Below are 22,746 nucleotides of genomic sequence, written 5' to 3'. Positions count from 1 at the left end.
ATTTGTCAGACAAACTTGAAAGTGTCACAGAAATCAGAAAAGCTGAAGAATCAAGCTCATAAAATGATATACAGAGTCTCAGTTTCATGACCACTCCCTCATCTTAAGAGCATTATTGAAGTAAATTATTTCTTATTGTTTTAAGTCTGCTTTGTTTAGCTCCCAAGATCCAAATTCTAAGGAGAAGGGTCTGGTTGGTTCTGTTTGGGTGATGTGTCTGCTTAACTGACTGAGCCACCCAGGTGCCCCAGCATGTCTGCTTTTTCAACAGAAATGTGCTTGGCAACTTGATTCATAGTTCCACCTGACTTTGTCATATGGGAAGAAGAGTTCCCCCAAAGAGGTGGACTAAATGCTGGATAGCTACAAAGCCACAAATACCCCTAAAGGCCTATATCCTCAGTTTTCTGTTCCCAATTCTAATACCTTTTCTGTGATAGGAATAGATTTTTGCTCCTTAGATTTAGAAGCTCTGATAGTACAGACATATTGGCAGTCAGTTTAACAATCTGAGACATGAGCTAGAGAGTTAGAACTCCTTTAGACTTATGTTAAGATGCATGTACCCTGCTATCACCACTAACTTCACCACCAATTCCTGACTACTCTTTTGTGTCTGTGAGGACCAAAATTTGCTTTGGGTGGTCCCATTCTAGATAGAATGAAATACAAGATAATTGGTAAAAGGAATAATACCCCTGTTCCAGGTTAGGGTGAGTTATGTATAAATGATACACTGTATTATAACAAGGTAATACATTCTCCAGATTTAATTAGCTTGGAGTGTGAGTTATAACCTCTTTGTAAGGGAAGGGATTAATTAAATTCTTTTAAGCAGGGGAAAGCAGTCTGCAAATTTTCAACACAAATAGGTAATATTTTCTCCCATATTAATTAAAGCCAATTCTCATGATTTAAACATTGGGGCCATGATTACTACTCTTTATTTTTGCAAGTAGGGGACAAGTCAAATGGAAACAGGAAACCAGATAAAAGAAGAAGAAATAAAAAGACAAAGAATATAGAATATCCAATAAACTTTAACTCTTCTGGCAGTGCTCTCTATAGCGCACCATTTATCCCATTATAAGTGCTAATGTTGGGGAAGAAAAGCAATTTTTCCTTTACATTCTAGGTTCTTAGCTAAGGATACCCCTTGTGATAAAAGACAGATTAACAGGAGAAAAACAAACAGAAGTTTAATAACCTGTATACCTCCTGCATACATGGGAGATACCCAGGAAAACTGAGTAACTCCGCCAAATGGCCCAAACCACCATCTTAAATAACATCTCCAGCTAAAGACAAAAGAAGATGGTGAGGGTTGGGAGAACCAGTTATTAGGAGATGCTATCAAGAAAAGCAAGGTAAACAAGGGTATGGTTGTTATGCAGATTTAAGTCTGTGCCTTCTTCATTGGTAAAAGTTTCTAGAGATTTGGTTATCCTTCTCTTCCTGGTACAGAGAGGGAAACATCCTTACAAATATGGAGTTCCATTTTAAATGTGGGTGTTACAAAGGTAATTTTTAATCATTTTGCAGAGCTTCTCTATTGTTTGTAGTTTTTTAAAAAGAATATGCTATGGAGGCATATATTGAAGTGGCATATTCTGCTACCTTTCATAAATCAAGTTTTCTAAGGGAGCTGAGATGTAAGTGGTAAATACACATCTCTGAAGCTATCCAATCATTTTACTTATTAAATTTATTAAGTAACAGGTTTATTTGTTTCCAATTGGTGGTCAGAATAACACACTAAATTTATGAATTGAGGACCTAACCAGTTGCCCAGACCCAAAGAAATTAGAATGATAAAATAGTGTGGCTTCAAAGTAACGTATCTGGGTTATTTGGTCTCTGATATTTACATAAGGTTGGGAAGGTTTGTAAAATAGTGATAATAATACCTGTCTCATACACTTATTGAAAAATTAAATGAATATGTGAAATTTCTCATATCTTTGGGAAATTGTAAACCATTTGTTCAAATTTGCTCAAATTTGCCATAGAGAATACAAAGATATTTAGACCACAATAGTAATTTAAGTTTTAACTAGAAAGTGAAATACTATAAAGAATCAGTCAAACCAGACTCACATAAATCAGGAATCTTATACAATGTAGAGCTTTACTAATAATTTCAAGGACAAAGGTAATCATAATGCAATTATGAAAAAAAAAAAACAGAAGAATCTCTAGAAGCATAGTTTCCCAGGCACCTGTTTGTTCTTTCAGAGGCACAGTAACCCAGATTAACATGAGATTCTTGAGCAATATGTATGGTTTGCATCACTTATTCAGAAGAGGGCTGTCTTAGACATGAAACATTTCTGTTATACTCAGTTAAATAGCTTACATGACATTTTCCCAGAAGACATATTTTCTTTCATAGTTGTGAAAGAAAAGTTGATAAGTTAGAATTTATTAAAGTTAAACACTTCCGAAAAAGACACTGTTAAGAGAATGAAAAGACAAGTCACAGACTGGGAGAAAATATTTTCAAAACATATATGTGATACAAGACTAGTATCCAAAATATACAAAGAAGTCTTAAAACTCAACAATAAGAAAACAACCCAGTTAAATATGGGCCAAAGATCTGAACAGACATACCACAAAAGATGAAGTGTCAAATATGCGTATGAAAAGATGTTCAACATCATTTGTCCTTAAGAAATTGCAAATTTAAGCAATAAGGAGATACCACTATATATCTATTAGAATATCTAAATCTGAAACACTGAAAACACCAATGCTGGTGAGGATGTGGAGCAACAGGAACGCTCATTTGTTGTTGGTGAGAATGCAGAATGATACATACACTTTGAAAGACATTTTGACAGTTTCTTACAAAGCTAAACAAATTGTTATCATATGGGTTAGCATTTGTGCTCTTAGGTATTCATCTACTTGAGTTGACAACTTATTTCCAGAAAAAAATGTGAATGTGAATGTTTATAGCAGCTTTTTATATAATTGCCAAAAACTGGACACAACCAAGGTGTCCTTCAATAGGTGAATTTATGTATGAACTATGGTATATGCATAGAATGGAATATTATTCAACAATAAAAAGAAATGAGCTATCAAGCCAAAAAGATATGTAGGAACATTAAGTACATACTTCTACATGAAAGAAGCCAATCTGAAAGGCTACATATTATATGATTCCAATTAAATGACATTCTAGAAAAAGCAAAACTGTGGAGACAGTAAAAAGATTTGTGGTTTTCAGGGTTCAGGGGAGAGTTGAATAGGTGAAGTATAGGGGATTTTTGTGGTGGCAAAACTATTCTTATGATACTGTAATGTATCATACATGACAGTATGCATTTTGAAAAATGCAGACTTTTACTGCACAAATAATATACCTTAATGGATACAAATATAAAAAAATCATTTAGGAGCTTGGGGTATCACAGACAAGAATGTAGGATGAGTCAAGAGTATCTATCTACATTACAAATGTATGAAAAAATCTCCTTGAAGAGGGTGGGGGTGGAGGGGAGGGAATGCTGACCTAAGTAACTAGAAATGAGTGGATTCTGCAATACTGAAGACAAAGGAACTGTGCATGCTCATTTTATTTTGGTTGATAAAGTTGTTTCCCTTGGGGAAAGGGGGTAACAATTCTGATACTTCCATGCATCTATACTGGAATTGATCAATTAAGTAAATGGATGGCAGATGGTGGGAGCCTGGTTTCTTATTATTTGAGTGGGAATTTGCAGGTAAGTAGAAGAAGGAGGGTAAAAAAAAATCCATGTGGCAATGACTTAGAGCTGGAGATTTGGTAAGAGCTCTTGTTTAACATGTATATATATATAGTCCCATATGGAAATATTTATAAATATGTGTATATACATGAGTTAGTACACATATTTATTTCTTTTTTCTGTCTGCTGAGAGAACTTAAAAGAAGTGACACCATAGTAGCAATGAACACACTCAAGATCCAGATCTTAGTTTCTAATACCATGTACTAGTAAAAAGAACAAGGACTCCCTGGAGAAATGACTGATTCTAAGCAATATATGAGATGAGGCTGAAGCATCTTATAGTGACAGAAAATATACAAGTGCTCAAACAAAGAAAACCACATTAATTATGTCAAAGGGCACAGAACCCAACTGAAAGAGCTCCCAATGACCAAAGCTGGAACAATTTGAGCAACGAAATACATGAAGTAATATTAGATTATAACCCAAAGTACAAAATGAATATCCATAAATCCATGCTGATATAAATAAAACTCAACTAAATTGATAAACGGGAGAAGAGACAAATCTGTGCAGAAGGATTCTAAATAGATTCTCTGCCCTCAAACGGAGGGAGCATAAGTCCCCACTCTTTACATGGGGGCTGTGCACAGCAACTTCCTTCCAAAGAATACAGAATGGAAAGGGGAGGAAACTAGAATAATTTGTAGTGCCCAAATCCGACAAACACTTTTTCAGCCATACAATCAAGGTCAATGTCAGCAGTTATAAAACATGTTCATAGGACGTACCTTTCATATGATAAGAATGAATGAATGAAAATGTATACAGTATTTCAGTCCCTGATAGTGCTGGAGAGCCAGCAAATTTGCCTTCATTTGTGTACCATAGAAATTTTTTTTTTTTTGACATAAGAACCCCCCCCACTGCTTTGTATTAAGTCACTTCATTAAATTTCCTTTTAGTTGCATCTTCACACCAAAGTAAGAAAAAGTCCAACATCTTTCTGTTCTTTCATAAGCATGGCTGTGTAAAGAATAAACTGCAAATGGGCATTTTTGAAGAGTTTTTAGAAGCACAAATCTAACAACTGTCTTCATCTGCCATAAAGAAATTATTCCTTACCCTCCTTTTTTGTTTTGTTTTTTACTAAAATTCATCTTTGCTGATTAAGAGGGTCATTTCCCCCTCATCACTAGAAAGAAGATTCTATGAGGACATGGGTTTCTGTCCTTTTTTGCTACTGAAGTACTTCCGTCATCTAGAGAAGCACCTATCAAAGAGAAGATGGTCAATAAATATTTGATAAACCAGTGATCACTGCACTGTCTGCATTTGCCTTTTAAATACTTCCCTTTACCTGGGGAGATGCTAATTGAAGTTGTGGAAGTACCTGGGATTGTTATGTTAAAACAGAATCTTGGCATATGTCTATACCTTGGGTTAAGTGAGGAAGAAATAGTGACAAAACAGACATAGTATCAAAGAGATGCAGATTCCCCCCCCTTCATTTCTCCCTTCCTGCTATCTTCTTCTTCTTCTTCTTCTTCTTCTTCTTCTTCTTCTTCTTCTTCTTCTTCTTCTTCTTCTTCTTCTTCTCCTTCTTCTTCTTTTCTCCTTCTTCTTCTTCTTCTTTTTTAACATATAAGGTATTATTTGTTTCAGAGGTACAGGTCTGTGATTCAACAGTCTTAGACAATTGACTGCGCTCACGGTGGGGGGGGGGTGGGGAGAATCAGAGGGGGAGACGAACCATGAGAGACTATGGACTCTGGGAAACAAACTGAGGGTTCTAGAGGGGAGGGGTGGGGGAATGGGTTAGCCTGGTGATGGGTATTAAAGAGGGCATGTATTGAATGGAGCACTGGGTGTTATATGCAAACAATGAATCATGGAACACTACATCAAAAGCTAATGATGTAATGTATGGTGATTAACATAACATAATAAAAAAATGTAAAAAAGAAAACAAACAAAAAACAAAGAGATGCAGAACTCATGATGAGTGTCATGACATCCAAGGGAGACCAGCATTTCCAAAATGAGGTTCTTAATAATGAATATTTCAGAGTAATGAAGACCAAGGATTAGATTTGTTGATTTGCAAGATAATGACTTATTTTGAAAGAGTCCTTGAATGATGGGAGTAAATCAAATAGATCTGAAGATGTTAATAAGTAAGAACAATTAGAAATTGAGGCATTAGTAAAGAAGTTTCTTATTAACTTCATGGCTGTGTATGAATGTGTAATGTCACGTGTTATGCTTCAAGTATTTCTTAGCACACAATAAATGTTGCTATTCTTTATGTAATAATTACTATTTCAAAATATCTTGCTCATAGTTTAAGCTCAAAAGTGAGAAAATATATATTGTATGTTGTTCCAATAGTCTTTGTGATCCTTCACAGACTTAAGCATAATGCTGAATGCACAACAAACTTAATAAATACCATTTCACTTGTCATATTAATAGTTATGTATTCTGTTTTCCCTTTTCTTGAAATCCATGATAGTCTTCAATTGTAAAATAATGGAGAAATTATATTTAATATGTAAAAAAACAAGTTGATACCTCTAGCTAGTAAAGAACTAGACAAAAATGTTACTATAGCTTACATATACATACATATAGTATACAATAATACAAAATTCACTTGTAAATCCTTGAATAATTTGTAGAGTACCTTAACTTTCATTGTTTCAGTGAATTTTATAGCAATCCTATGAGGAAGCAGGGTATGATGTTGCCATTATTTTGAGAAAAGGTAATAAAGTTTATGATTAGGTCTGGGTTTTCATAACTGCCATTGCCACTTATCATTTCTGATCTTTGTCAATTCACTTAACATTTCTAGCTTCAGTTTCTTCTCCTGTAAAATAGACTTCTCTATAAACTTATTGAAACGATTCAATCAGATAATCAAGTGCATTTGATTGCTGTGCCACATATAAGCAGATATAGAAATAAACCAATTTCTGATTGGTTTAAAGGGAATATAAAAGCAAATAGAGTATATACTTGGTAAATATAATAGCTTAAATTAAACTCAGTCCTTTGGGTTCTCAAAAGCTTTTTCTTATACCTTTAGTCACACTGATATTTGGAGTGCTAGCATTTAGTATATTCTTTTTATATATTGCACTTGATTTTTTAGGTCCCAAAATTTATTCAAGAGTATTTTAATAATCATTCTGCTGAAAATCTAATGTGAAGTTTGTCTCTCCAAAGGTAGATTTCCACTCTCTTAATAATAGCACAGAGAAATTACTCAGAAGGTCGTTTTATTCCACAATATTTCAGAAATTGAGAGCAGATAATGAGAATGTATTTGCAGTCTTGATGTTGTAATTCCCAGTGGAGATCTTCACATTTTTAATTATTTAACGATGTCATTTAAATATTATCTGTCCTCCATGAATATTTCATGTTAATCAAAAATTCCCTGAAAAAGTAAAAATAACCTGTACATTTGTTAAAGAAGACAGTATCAATAATAGCATCCAAATGGTATTTCAGTGCCTTTGGCCTGGGGAATAGTTTTTAATCCAATGGTTCCAATCAATCATCTAAATTTTTGTAAGAGTACACAGACTAAGGGCATGTTAACAAAAGGAGTCTTGGAAATAGGGTTTGAATAATAAAGTAGAACTAGAAATAAGCTCTGTCTCAAGATCAGGTGTTCTTCAGGAACATGTAGAATGTCTCTATAAGTGAAGGCTGAGCCACCTCCATTGATTTGATCATTTTGAATGCATGTGTTATTGACTGAATTGTGTTCACCCAAAATCTACATGTTGAAACCCTAACCCTGCCACGTAATTGTATTTGGAGGTAGGGAATTTAAAGAGGTACTTAAGTTTAAATGAGGTTATAGCCTTAATCAAATATGACTGGTGTCCTTGTAAGAAAAAGAAGAGCCAGTAGGGATGTGTGCACTCAGAGAAAAGGCCATGTGAGGACCCAGCAAGAAGGTGGCTGTCTGAAATCCAGGGAGGGAAGCCTTAGAAGAGGCTGGTGTCTTGATCTTAAACTTTTTAGCCTTCAGAATTGTGAGAAAGTAAATTTCCATTGTTTAAGACACTCAGTCTGTGGGATTTTCTTATGTGAGCCCCAGCAGACTAATACAACATATTTCCTTTAGAAGGTACCATGGCCTGTGGAATATTAAGAGCAGAGGTGTGAAGTTAAATAATTATAGGAAGCATGGTTAATTAATATGAGTTACCATATATAGAACATCTAGTTTGTTTTTAGTGATTAAGACAGATACCTTTTATTTCTAAATAAAACCTGTAATGTTGGCATAATTATTCTCAGTATACAGGCTGAGAAAACTGAGAATTGGAAGAATTTTTTTTAAAGATTTTATTTATTTATTTGAGAGCGAGATCAAGAGAGTGAGAGAGCACAAGCAGTGGGGAGGGGGAGAGGGAGAGAGAAGCAGGCTCCCCACTGAGCAGGGACCCCCCACCCCCCGATGCTGGGCTTGATCCCAGGACTCTGGGATCATGACCTGAGCTGAAGGCAGACACTCAACTGACTGAGCCCCCCAAGTGCCCCAAGGACTGGAAGAATTAAGTAACTTCTTCAAATCAAAGAAATGAAAAGTAATTGATAGAAGATTAGAACCTAGATTATTTTTTCAATTTAAAAAGTGATGACCTTGTTAGTATGCCTAATGCACCCATCTCTGCATCTTTCTGTGACTCTGGCTTTCACTTTATATTCTTGTACTTTTCTCAGCCTCTCTCTCTCTCTCTCTCACGCACACACACACACACCAGACATACACACACATGTGCATGCATGCACACACATTCTCTCTTTTGTCTCTTCAATTCTGCTGTAGTTCTGGCCCATACATTGACGATGCTTAGTAAATACAGTGTCCTACACTAAATATGTCCTTCAGGTTACAGAGTATGAGAAACCAAGAGGTGGAGAATAAAGTCAGGAAGGACTTTGTTGTGGTTTTTTTGATTATTTACTGAGGACAACTTGCCATCAGTTCAACACTCAACCTCTTTCACTTGCTTCTAACCATATTGTTTTCAATTACTATTTTACCTTGGCAACAAAGTCAGAAACTTTAAATGCATTAGTCTCATTGTTAATTTAATTAAAATACAGCTTCCAATTACATCCTCTCTGAGGAACTAAGAAGCAAGTTGGAAACCATTGAAAAGTGGACTGTTGGAGAGCTTTTGAAGGTTATCAGAAAAATTAAGAGATTGGGAAAGTGCTTTATGAACAGAATTAGTAGTAGGCTTGTTGGTCTTCTCTCTTCCTAATCTATTCTCTCCTCCATCGACTTTTACTCCCTTTCTTCTGCCCTTCTCCCCCCTCACCTTCTCTCCCACAGTGGTATTCTTTCTTTGGAAACCTGTTTAGTTTTTTTCTGAAGAGTCTGTCAGTAATGAATGAAATTGAGCAATTGCATGTGTGCAATATTGGGAATTTTTCTAGTTTTATGTTGTTTTGAACTAGGGAATTTTGATGTGAATGATTCAAAATGTTTCCACTCATTAATACAGTGCTTAAATGTATTATCTCTCTTACTATTGATAACAACCCAAAAGAATGTCACATGGATTATTCCCATTTGTCAGATGTAGAAATTGTGTTATAAAGATGTTTAGGTACTCGTCAGAGACACATACCCTATAAGGGGGGAACTTAGTAGCTAAGTCTATAGATTGTACTTGTATATATTATACAACATATTGAGTGTTCTATATGTTATGCAAGTTATAATGTCTATTTTAGAAATAAGAAAGGTACAACCTCATCAGATGCCTGGGTGCCTCAGTTGGTTAAGCATCCAACTCTTAATTTCAGCTCAGGTCATGATCTCAGGGTTTTGAGATCACGCCCCATGTTGGGCTCCATACTGAGTGTGGAACCTGCTTAAGAGTCCCTCTCTTCCTCTTCCTCTGCCATTCCCCCTTCCCTCTCTCTCTCTCTCAAAAATAAAAGTTACAACTTCCTTCTTAAATTTACAATAATAAATATATTTTTATATGTTAAGCTATTCAAAATGGAATTTATCTTTTGCTTCTTAAATATTTTGAGAGAGAGAGAGAGAGAGAGAGCGCATGAGCGGGTGGAGGGGCAGTGGGAGAAGCAGACTCCCTGCTGAGCAGGAAGCCTGATGCAGGACTCCCAGGACCCTGGGATCATGACCTGAGCTGAAGGCAGATGATTAACTGACTGAGCCACCCAGGTGCCCCATCTTTTGCTTCTTACATCTTCTTACAAACTTTTTAATCCAAACTTTTCATATATGTGTAAATGAATTTCTTACTAAATCCAGATATGTGAGAAGCTATATGCATATTGGACCATCAGATCTAAAACAGAGAATATGGTAAATTTACTCATATTGTGTAGTCAGGTGTGCATGTACATATGTATCTCCTTTTTCGAGAGTTGGGGTAGGGAGAGATTATAGCTAACAATTAAGTCCATAGGCTTTGGAATAAAAATGTCTGAGTTAATCCAGTAGTAAACATTTCTTCTTAAATAGTCTACTTATCCATATAGGTCTCAAGTTCTTAATTTGAAAATGGGGAGAATAATAGTACATGCCATACTGAGCTCTATGAAATTAAATGATAAGATACATATAAAACATTTAATACTTGTCACATAATAATTACTCATTAATAGCTAGCTATTTTTCTTCCCATAGCAGTTTGTTTCTGGATTATTTATTCTGTGAGAAGGATGCATAACAAGATAAGTTCTTGTGGCAATAAGAAATTGTCATGTTTGAGGTTTATATATTCTTCAGATGCACTAAAAGGATAGTGATATCTTCTGATTGTCAGCAACTAGTTGCCAGAAATTAGCAGTTCTAAGCAAAAGACATTTCAGATCTTGGATGTCAAAAGTTGGAAGATAATCAGAGTTCTGGTTTTTGGTTCTTGAGTTGGAAAGAAAACTACGAAGTGACACATGCAGCACTTTTAGGTGGCTTCTGCTAGGGTAAGGTTATATTACAATTGAGGATCCATAGTACACAGTCTATCCAAGCCTCTTACCCAAATGTCTCCTGAACTGCCACCCCCTGTCTAACTACACATGCACATATATCCAGAGTATATGAACATGGCAGTGTAAAGGTATATTACATCTATCTAGCTAGATAACATTTACATTTCCTGATTATGGAAGTTTAACTCACTAGAATATATGTAATATACAGAAAAAATATTTAAAAATCATCAATAAACCCACCCCATATTTTCCATTGTGGAATAAAGACCACCTAAAAGAGAACAAAGTCTAATTATTCAGAACTTGCCGTAGCAAAAGAGATAACCATTATCACTTGTGTTTAGTAGAGACCTACAGGCAGACAGGAGAGTGGGAAGGCTTAATAGTTAAAAATGAGGAAGACTTCAGGTATGCTGTGAATGGAGCCTTACGGTATGGAAAAATTGTAAGTGGGCTAACTAGAAGTGGGGCATCCTATGGGATTAGTAAGAGGTAATCAAATATTGGCTTTTGGGGGCTGATTGTTATAGAGGTTATTGTTTGGTTTTCTGGGTTTTTGCTAGAGATCATGGTCTTTCCTTACAAGTTTGACTTGTAGATAGTAGTCTGGTTTCCTAGGATGGTTGCTGCCAGTTGTGAGCTAGAGTTCTATTTTTTCTTTTTTTTAAATCTTATTCTATTATATTCTAGTTTTTGATATAGTGTTTAATGAATCATAGTTTGTGTTCTGTTTTTATATATGGTTTGGCTATTGTCCATTTATATATTCAGTCTCTCACTATATTTAATACAGTGTGTTTTATTCTAGATCTCCCCATCCCACTACCAAGACATCTATTTTATTGTAGAGTGATTAATTTTTTACAGGTAGAAAAATGTGTATTAACCACTAAGCATCCCATTCCCCAAAGAATAATGTCAGTGGTCATATTTATTGCATATACAGAGCACCTATTATGTGGCAGTCTTTGATGGGTCTAGTAAGTTAATAATGACAAGGTTGCACACTTCAGAGAACCTAGAATTTTTCAGGTCTAGACATGATATGGGTCTAGATGTCCTGTTTGCATCAACATTTTCCATGAATGATGTCGTGCGCTTATGGGTGAAGTAATCATGTTAATTCATTTGTCTTTGACCCATAAAATTATAGAGGGTCATTATGCAAATGGAGAAATATCCAAGTGTAAAATGTGTAATGCTCAAAGTTAAACAAGTGTTTTAAAAAATGAAAATAATTCTGTATTTTAAAGTAATTAGCTGTCTGAAAAATCTTTAATTAGTATGTCATTTGAATTTAGAATTAATATTGTAGATATTAAATTACTGCTTATTTCAGATAATTTTTGTGGCTAAATCAAATGCAGTTGAATGCAGTTGGATGTTCTCAATGCTCTATGTTGTTTTTATTAATGAAAATTAATTTAAACTTGGATTGCATAATTTGCCTGTGTATACAAAGTTAAATTTATAATTGCTATTAAATACCAACTCAAGAAACATCATGAATGCAAAATTTTAAATGATTTTCATTTACATAATCCCAATAAAATTCTCATATAAGTTAAATATGTACACATATTTCTAGCATTTATGATCTTTATATGCGAAAATCATTCAGATTTATTCTGAGTGATTGATGACAATCAGTTTCCTGAAACTTGATTATTCTAGCATAAAACTATCTGAACTGAGAAGTCAGTGGATCCTGAATTGACTTGTTTGATTTCTGTAATGTTAAAGTGAATTTTTCTCCCATGAGACACTATGTTAAAACTAAATTATGTCTATGTGTGGGTGCACACTCACACAAATGGTGGTATATATTCAGTTTATATTTTATGCTGGTGTGATCTTTTATCACCCATAGAAGATATGGTTTTGGGATGTATTAACAAAGGCTGTTTCTTAACTTTGGAATCAGGCCATTCTGGAAACCAAGACTTTGTACGTTTTGCTGGGTTTTCTATCCTTAACAAACTAAAAGGATTTTTTTTTTTCATTTTGACCCTCTTGAAGGTTGTAAAAATTTGTTGAGAAGAATCTAAATATATAGAATAAAAACTCAATCCATTAAATAGTTTAGTTATGACTATACTGTTCTTTTCTCAACAAATTAATACTAATATTTAGATAGAAGCAGTCTGTGTTTTTCCTGTTATTGCCAAAACCTTTTTATTAGGGTAATGTGTGAACCTCTTAGCCTGGAATGGCTTATGATTATGAGTTTGACCTTGTCTTAATTTCTCATTCTTTTCTGAACTGTGTCCTGGTTCTCAGACATGTTTTGATGCCTCTTTTGGCACTCCTTTCCCAGTCCCAAATAGTCACTTGCTTATATCAATGTTAAAATGTTAATTTTACATTATTACTTGTGTCTACCTATAATCTTTCAGAGTTGAGACATTCTGGTACCGAAGTCATTGCCTACAATGTTATTAGTTAGTTTACTGTATCTATCCTTATTTGTTATTACACTGATTCACATAACTGTTAAAAATTCCTCCAGTTGTTAATATTTGCCTTCTATAGCTTTTGCTACAGCTTAGGGATTCTTTGTTTCTCTGAGCTACTGCAGTAAATGATGATCACATTGTAACCACTCACTTTCTAAAAACAAATTCTGATCGGAATAGTAGTAAAATTTTTATTACTAATTTTTTATTACCTTTATAAGTTGTGGATTTTTTTGTGTGTGTCATCAGATCGTTTTCAACCCTAGGGTTGACATCTGGAGTTTACTTTTCTTGGAATTACCTTACTAAGCTTTATGGTATAACTATTTCATACATATGTTTATGCATATTCTTAAACTCATAAATATTAAATGACCATTTTCTACTGAAATACAACTTGTGGAATGATTTGATTTTATGAAGAGTTAAGTTAGGAGTAAAGGGGCTAATACTTGTTGAGTGTTTATGGTTCTTCAGATACTGCATTAACCTACATATTTCCATATTTTTCTTAGGATAAATCTATAAGGTTACTGTCATCAGACCCAATTTGCAAATGAGGAAACTGAGGCTCAGAGAGGTTAAAATTGATTAAGATTACCGAGCTATACATTATAGAGCTTAAATTAATATCTCAAACTGTCCTCAAAGCTTATGATTTTTCCAAAATATTACATTATGTGTAAAGTCAAGATTTCCAGTCTTCTCGTGCCAAAAATACCTTGAAAAGAAGAGACATGGGTGTTTAGGAAGACAGATCCCAGAAGTATCAAATCATAGGCTTAGAAAGGATTTTTTTAGATCATTCTGTTCACTTTAAGTAGGATCACACTAATTCACCTGAACTGGCTGAGGTTGAATCCTGTTTATAAACTTCTCTTTGAAAGAGGGATTTGATGGCATCCTCTTAGCAACATATTACATTATTGGAAAAATCCCCATTTTATCAATCTGCAATTACTCTGTCAACAGGATTTTGTTAAGTGCTTGCTAAATGCCAGGCTCCATAATATGCAACATCTGTGAGATGCAATGTCTTCCTACAGAGATAATTTAGTGCAGTTGGGGTGAGAAGGCATATAAATGAGGTGAGAGCTGGCTATTCAGTATAAATGTTGAGTCTCAAGTAAGCAATAAAGGATTTCAGAAGATGAGGAAGTACCTATGGACTATATTGGTCCCACAGGAATTTGGAAATGATAGTTTAAAATGGAATTTGAAAAAGAGAGATGAATCCCTTGCTTCAAATTCAAAAGTAATTCCTTTGGATATGAGACACAGCTAGCCACAGCACTACCTTAGTTGCTTATATAGTAATCATTGGGTACTGGAATGTATTTTCCAAGGATGTGGGCTCTGGCACCTGGGTTCAAATCCAGGCTTTGCTATTACTTTACCAGAAATGGGGGCAAATTATGGAAGTCCTCTGTACTTCCGTTTCCTCTTCTGTAAAATAGGGTCTTTATAATACTTTTCTCATATGGCTATTGTGACAATTAAGTGAGTTATTACATTCAAATTTTTACAACAGTTTCAGGCACATGGTAAGATCTCAATATAATGTTATTGCTGCTGCTGTTGATGTTGCTAATCAGAAGCACAAAGAGGGAGGAAGAGAGGCGGGAGGAGAAGGAGAGAAGAAGAAGAAAAGCAAGAGGAGGAGGAAGGCAGAGGAGGAGGAAGCAGAAGCACACGTTGATGATCATTCTAGCACCCATTAGAATGATGTACAGCTGGGCACTGCCACCCCCACTTCATGAGCAGTGGGATCTATAAATACTATCAAAACTCTCTATCCTACACCTCTTACCTGGGTGAAAGCAGAGAGAAGTTTGCTATACCAGCCCCTAACACAGAATAGTGTAACTGCAGTCTTTTGACCAACTTTACTGTGTGCCCTATTAGTCGACCATCCATGGGTCTCTGCTGCCTATATTTCAGTCTGGAAGCTAGTTCTGAATCTGAACCCCCTTTACTTGATTCATGCTAGCTTCTTTTCCAGAGACTCAGACCCTGGTTGTAGTCACCCTTATACTAATCATTATCATTTGAAAATTTTGATTCTTATTCAATACCAAGAACTGATGCTTAAAGCCCTAATGTGGTGCCCTACAGAACATCCTATTTCCACTTAAACCAAGCTCTTTTGAACAGTTCCCCAGATGGAATGTGGTTTTATACCATGTATATCCTGCAGATTATAATATGTGACTTCAACTTTATCATACACTTATACCTTCTGGATGGGGTCAACACCATGATCACAGTTGATCTTCTTCTGTCATTACCAGTAATCCCCACTTAGTCCCTTGAGCACAGGGTCAGGACTATTAGCAAAATGTATGGCTTGTAATAGCATTGATACTTAACCCTGATGGGGTGCCTGGGTGGCTGAGTTGGTTAAGCATCCAACTCTTGATTTTGGCTCAGGTCATGATTTCACAGTCCTGAGATTGAGCCCAGCATTGGGCTCCATGATGAGTGTGGAGCCTGCTTAAGATTCTCTCTCTCCCTCTCCTTTTGCCTCTCCCCCTCCCACTGCATGAGGGTGAACTCTCTCTCTCTCAAAAAAAAGAATTGATTCTTAACCTGATATATATTGTAATAATATATATTATATATAAATATATAATTTGCACATATATAATGTGTGTGTATGTGTCCATATATATATAAATATAAATATATATATAATTTGACACATCTGAATGATTGAGCTCTCATATAGCTTACCCCTAAGATGACTGTGAACATTATAAAGTCATTATTATTTCTCACATTTTTTGGTGCCTGATGGGTCTCTTCTCTGCATTGTTTTAGTACCCTGGGAGAAATCTGAATATAGCTAGGAAGTTAAATAATACATCGGAAAGTTAAAGCAGTGCCCTGTCTTATGATTGTCTGTTAATAGGATGCTTACTTCTGTTTCTCAACAAGGCTGTTGATACCCTTTGCCTTAGGGTTAGTTCTTAAGAAGCAGATCCTGAGAAGAAGCCTTGTGGACAGTTGATTTATTAAAGATGTGTACCTAGCAAAAGACTTTAAGATAGTGTGGGAAATAGGGCAGGAAGGAAGAAGATCTCAAGTCTTGGACTCAGGTGGATCCTGAAGGGAACTCGGGAATGTAAATTACATTTAATAATTTGTCCCAATTCCAAGAGAGGGAGCTGAGCTTCATAAGCCTGTGCCCATCACAGGGCAGACCTCTGTTGCAAAGCATAACAGGGGCATGCCAGTAGGCTCGAAGCATGCACGAGCCAGGGAAAGGAAGTCTGTGGACAGTAAAGGCAGCTGAGGGAATCCCTGTAGGCTTGCATGAGTTTCTCTGCTGTGTGTACATGAAATCAGGGAGCCAGTCACATTATCTGAGAGGGCACTAATGCAACAGTAAATGAAAGCTTAGGCATAGGAAAGATTCTAGGCTCTGAGCTCTCTCATTACTATGTGGGATTGCCATCTATTGGTTTAGGAGACTGCCATTGATAAATACAACACCAGGACAGAAGAACGTTCTTTTGTCCCAGTAGGTAAAAAGGTACTCAGGCTCAACAATCTTCCTGCAAAAATAACTCTTTAAATCAGTTCCAGATTGTAATTCACCTTCTTTATGTAATTTTCACAGGCTTCATTCTTTGAAATAAATGAACAATTTACATCTGCTTGCCTATGTGAACACTGACTATTCTTAGGGGGAATTGGTAAAGACAGGAAAAATGCACTTAGAAGAATGGCTCTTTCTGCTCTCCATCTGTGGTTCTCATAATCTCTTCATTGAGCAAACATTCATTGCCATATATTCCTGCCAGGACCAGTGCAGGAAATGCAATGGCAAATAAGAGTATTTGACTTAAAGGAGCTTAGTGGAGGAAAACAGGCATTTCAATAAATAGGTAACAACAGGGTTTGCTCATCTGCAGTGTGGAATGTTAGTTGCCCATTCTATTACTCTATTAATTATCTATTTCTGCATTAAGAATTAGGACATAGAACAGCAGGTGTGCTTGTTTTCACTCCATTGTTTCTAGGACCTCGGTGGAAGACTTAAAGCCTAAGAGGCCAGTATTATCTGAAAGCCCATTTGTACACATGCCTGACGGTGGATGCTGGTTGCTTGCTATGGACTTACTTGGGGTTGTTGACTGGAATATTCACATGACCTGGCTTCCTCACAACATGGTAGCTGGATTCCAAGAAAGAGGATCCCAAGTGAAAGTAAACTTCCTCATAGTGCCGCTGTGAAAATTTAATTAATCAATATAAAATGCTAAGTCCATTATTTGGCACATAATGCTTAATGAGAGTTAGCTATTATTAATAATAATATTATTAACAGTAAATGTGCATATAAATAATGTTAGTAGTAATATTTTATGTAGATCCAGGGTAATTTAATTCCAGTGCATCAAGTGGTGGTGGTGGGGGGGTGATCCCCTTTTAGGTTACTATACCAACAAGTCAGTTGTTTATTTGGAAGTTGTGTTTCTGTTCTTTGCTAGTAGTCCTTGGGCTTCAGTGAGAGATTTTAGCTGATGTTGAAAGAGCTGAGCAGTGCAATCCAAAAGGATTATGATAACTTTTGACTTCCAGTGAAAGAATGCTGGCAGGAAGGATGATCAAGAGTACAGTCACAGACACATAAGATACTTTGGGAATTCTTGGGGCTGTGTCTCCAAGTCTCAGTGTGATGATTGGGTCACAGTCTTCACTTGTTACCAATTTCACTTTCATTTGTGATGATCATTCCATTCAGCTTTGAAATGAAATTTGTTCCGGTATATAAGGCTGTATAATTTTCTTCAGTTGGAGATTATGGGGATAGTGGTAAAGGAAAGAGTAGAGAGACAGGGAAGGGAAATTAGAAAGGATACTGTTTGACATATAACATAGGGCTGTTTTCATCTAATAAACATCAGGTACATATTACATCAACCTGAATGACTGATCCCTTTCCAGAGAATTCCACAGTTGCTGCCTGCATCTCCATTATTACCTGCCAAGAAAGGACTGATGCTGATTGAGTAAATATTTTTCCTATTTTTCTGCAAAAATCTGAAGCCATCAGGATTGTCTTCTTGATCTTTGTTCAACGTGTTACGCTACTATTCATCTCAGTGGTTGTCTTCTTTCAGCCCACAGATTAGCCCACACTCTGTTAAAATGCCATTCCTCTCATCCTCCACCATTTCTCACCACTCCTCTTGTCCTTGATACTCAAACCACATCTGGCTTCTTACAGCCTCTGAATAAGACATAATTTAACACTTGTGAATTTTATACGTTGTTCCTTTTTTATTGAAAAGTTTCCCCTCCTTATTTTTCACTTTTCAAAATGAACGCAACCCTTGTATTTTGAAAATCTCTTTCTTTCCTTGTCTCTCTCCAGAATTTATCACTCCCTCCTTCATGCTCCCATAACTTTGAGTCCATATCGGTTTTGTAGGGCATGTGCCATTTTATTGCTGCTTGCTATATATAGACAGTGTCTCTTCTCCTCCTGAAATTGTGACTTCCTCTGGAGCAGGAACTATTTTATACACGTTTATCTCTAGCGTCTGTGACCTGGTCTTGTGCCCACTGGATAAAATGCCTAGTGAGTGAATTACTTGAATTTAGTAACAATTGTATCCTGGTCTGGTCCCCCATTATGCAGGCTTTCTTCTAGTCTGTGCTCATGTGTTTGTTTTTCATGTATCTACTACTGTATAACAGAGCACCCCAAAACTCAGTGGCTTAAAACAACAATTGTTATTTCTTTATTTCTCATGATTCTCAGGATAGACTGAGCTCACTCAGATGTTCTTAATCATTTTTTTGTTTTTGTTTTTTTAATTTTTTTTATTATGTTATGTTAATCATCATACATTACATCATTAGTTTTTGATGTAGTGTTCCATGATTCATTGTTTGCGTATAACACCCAGTGCTCCATTCAATATGTGCCCTCTTTAATACCCATCACCAGGCTAACCCATCCCTCCACCCCTCTCCGCTCTAGAACCCTCAGTTTGTTTCTCAGAGTCCATAGTCTCTAATGATTCGTCTCCCCTTCCGATTTACCCCCCTTCATTTTGCTCTTCCTGCTATCTTAATCAGTTTTATGCAGTTACTATTTGAGATGCTGGCTCAGTCTGGAATCACCATGAAAACTTCACTCACATACTTAGCAGTTAGTTGTTGCTGGCTGTCAGCTGAGACCTCAGGACTCTTGCTGGAACACCTATAGAGAATTGTTTTTTATAGGTAAGGTAGGGAGTTAGTAAAAACTAGATGAAAATTACCTACTCATTCTTAAATCATGCTTACATTTCCTGTGAGGGTTGCTTCCTCTACATTGAATATGCGTTCCCATTTGTCTTCTCCCTCTCTAAATGTAAAGCCATCCATCTTCCAATTTTAGCTTTCCTGGTCAATCCAGCCATTAAGTTACATTTACTGTCTCTAATCATTCATGACTCTTTAATCTACTCTTCTTTTCTACCCAAAATCTTATTTATGAGAAAAAGCACTTGATAAATTCCAACACATTTTCATGATGAAATCAGTCAAAAAACTGGGGACCTTCTTCAACCTGATAAACAGCACTTATGAAAAACCCAAAGGTCCCATCATAATCCATTGTGAAAGAATGAACGCTTGTCTTCAAGATCAGGAACAAGAAAAGAATACCCACTTTACTACTTCTATTCAATATTGTACTGGAGGTCTTAGGCAGAGAAATTAGGTGATGATAAATAAATAATTTAAATAAATAGGATCTAAATTAGAAAGGAAGAAAAAAACTTACCTCTATTCTTTGATGACATGGTCCCATGTATAGAAAATCTATTTGAGATACCATTTCACATGCACTAGGCTGTAATAAAAAAAATCAAAAATAACTGTTGATGAGAATAGGGAGAAATTGTAACTCATACATTGATCATGGGAATATAAAATGGTGCATCCATTGTGGAACATAGTTTGGCAGTATCTCTGATCTAGCGATTCTACTCCTACATATATATTCCCTCAATCTAAAAGTATTTCAAAGAAATACTTGTACATGAATGTTCACAGTAGCACTATTCACAATAGCCACAAGGTGGAAACAATTCAAATGTCCACTAGTGGGTGAATGGATAAATAAAATGTGTTATATACATAAATGGAATATTATTCTATTAAATAGAAAGGAAAGAAGTACTGTAAGGAAGGAGATGAGTCAGACATAAAAGATATCATATGTTTCCATTTATATGAAATATCAAGAATACATAAATCCATATAAATGGAAAACTGATTAACGGTTGCCGGGGTGGTTGGGGGCGGGTAGAAAGGAGTGACTACTTAATGGGTACACGTCTCCTTTATGGGTGATAAAAATATTTTGGAACTACATAGAAGTTATGCTTGGCACAGCAATGTGAGTGTACAAAATGCCACTGAATTGCACACTTTAAAATGGTTAATTGTAGGGGTGCCTGGGTGGCTCAGATGGTTAAGTGTCTGCCTTCAGCTCAGGTCATGATCTCCAGGTCCTGGGATGGAGCCTCATATCGGGCTCCCTGCTCAGCAGGGACTCTGTTTCTCCCTCTCCCTCTGCCTCTCCTCCTGCTTGTGCTCTCTCTATCGCTCTCTCAAGTAAATAAATAAAATCTTTAAAAAATGGTTAATTTTATGTTACTTGAATTTCACCTCAATAAAAAAACATTGTGATAGTTATGTGACCCCAAGTAGTAGTGTATTTGCTTTACTAACTCAAATTAGTTTGTCACTTTTCTGAATGTGATAATGTGGTAGAAGGGTCAAAAGAATTGGAATCAAAACAGACTTGAGTCTTTTTAAGCTTCTATTTGAGATCTGTTGGGGTCCTCTCTTGATGGTTGGCTGTAAGGAGCGTGGGCACCACAATGTTTCTGAGATATGGAATCTCAGAAGAACAGCAGACCTATCACCCTGGATTTTTGTTTTCAGAGGTTAAGAATTGTACACCTGTTCCCAAGATACCTACCCCTTCCACTGAAGCAGTAGGCCATTTTGACTGGAAAAATTCTTAAACATTACAAGATTCTATTTTTCGAGAGAAAATGGTTCTAGTCGATGACAATGACATAAAATAGGGATGGTTGTTTTGTCCTGGAGTCCTTCCCGTCTGGCACTCCACTAATAATCCCATGAGCGTTACCAGGTGAGAAGCTAGATCAACTCTGTACTACCACAACAACCTGCCATGCTTGCATTGTCTCTTTTTAAAGAGCATGACCATGTGATTTATTGCAACAACACTGTTTTGAGAGGGAAAGGGGACTTTATTATGCATCATACTGGGGCAACAGTCATAAACTTGCACTGTCCTATGCAAACCAGGACCTGTGATCTCCTGATTATGAGGATATGAACAAGTACAATGTCGTGGACTCAGGTGATTAGATTTTACAGAAGCCAGTAGTCCTAAATTTGTGACTCCCACATAGAGGCAGCATTGTGTAGGTTTTGACACTTTAATTCTAGGCTTTGATGTAAAAGGCTTTTGGTTCCTCCTTCATTGTCAAGAGTGTGTGCTGGCCGGTAGGTTTGCCATTGGTCAAAATTCGGTGTGGTGTCCAGGCCAGTGGCAGTGGGAGCAAAGGGCCCCCTGGGGTAATGTTGTGTGTTGAATACAGATGCCCCTTTTTCCTTCCTGGGATAATCATATCCAGTTTGCCTACTTTTTTTTTAAATTTATTTATTTATTTGAGAGAGAGAGAGTACTCAGTGGGGAGGGGCAGAGGAAGAGAGAGAATCTGAAGCAGACTTTCCATTGAGCATGGAGCCCGACGTGGGGCTTGATCCCAGGACCCTAAGATCATGATCTGAGCCAAAATCAAGGGTTGGACGCCTAGCAGACTAAGCCACCCAGACACCCCCAATTTGCCTACTTTTATGTCCAAGGCCACTGAGGCTGATTTTCCTGAGGTACACAGGCCTTTCATGCTGGGAGTAAAAGAAAATATCAGTAGAGTCAGTGAAAAGGAATGTACTGCTTTGGGGATGGGGGGACTGTAAAAGCATATGTCATGCATGGAGGCCTATATTGTATAAAAATAAAGGAGTGTTCCTACCAAATGGCATTCATAGTCTTGACCAAATTAGCTCCTCTTCCCCTAGTCTCACTTCCTCATCTCTAGGAATCGAAGACCCTAGCTGTCAGTCTTTTGATGAGTGATGAGTGTGAGCATATCAGAGGGGACTGTGTGGAGGCAGGATGAGGTGATGCTAAGTGTTTTGCAGTCAGATCAGGCTGAGATCAAATGCTCCCTTTGCCATCTCTTATTTTGTGCACATTACATAACCAATATGAGACTAAATTCTTCTTTAAATAGCAAGGGCTGCTCAAATGGTTGGATGAAAATTTCTTAAAGCTTATATAGTAGAGTAAATGTCTGAGAATAGACAAGGAAAAGGATTGGGGAAAAAAATGAATGATCCACGATGGGTACTATTTAATGAATGGTGATGACGTGATTGGGTATAAACAAAACTTAACTTCTATTTTAATATACACAAAACAAATATCAAATGGAAAAAGGTCTTGCAAGAAAACCTTGCAG

The sequence above is a fragment of the Zalophus californianus genome, chromosome 11 (genome assembly GCF_009762305.2).
Source record: "Zalophus californianus isolate mZalCal1 chromosome 11, mZalCal1.pri.v2, whole genome shotgun sequence".
NCBI classification, from domain to species: Eukaryota; Metazoa; Chordata; class Mammalia; order Carnivora; family Otariidae; genus Zalophus; species Zalophus californianus.
This window is presented reverse-complemented; position numbering follows the sequence as displayed.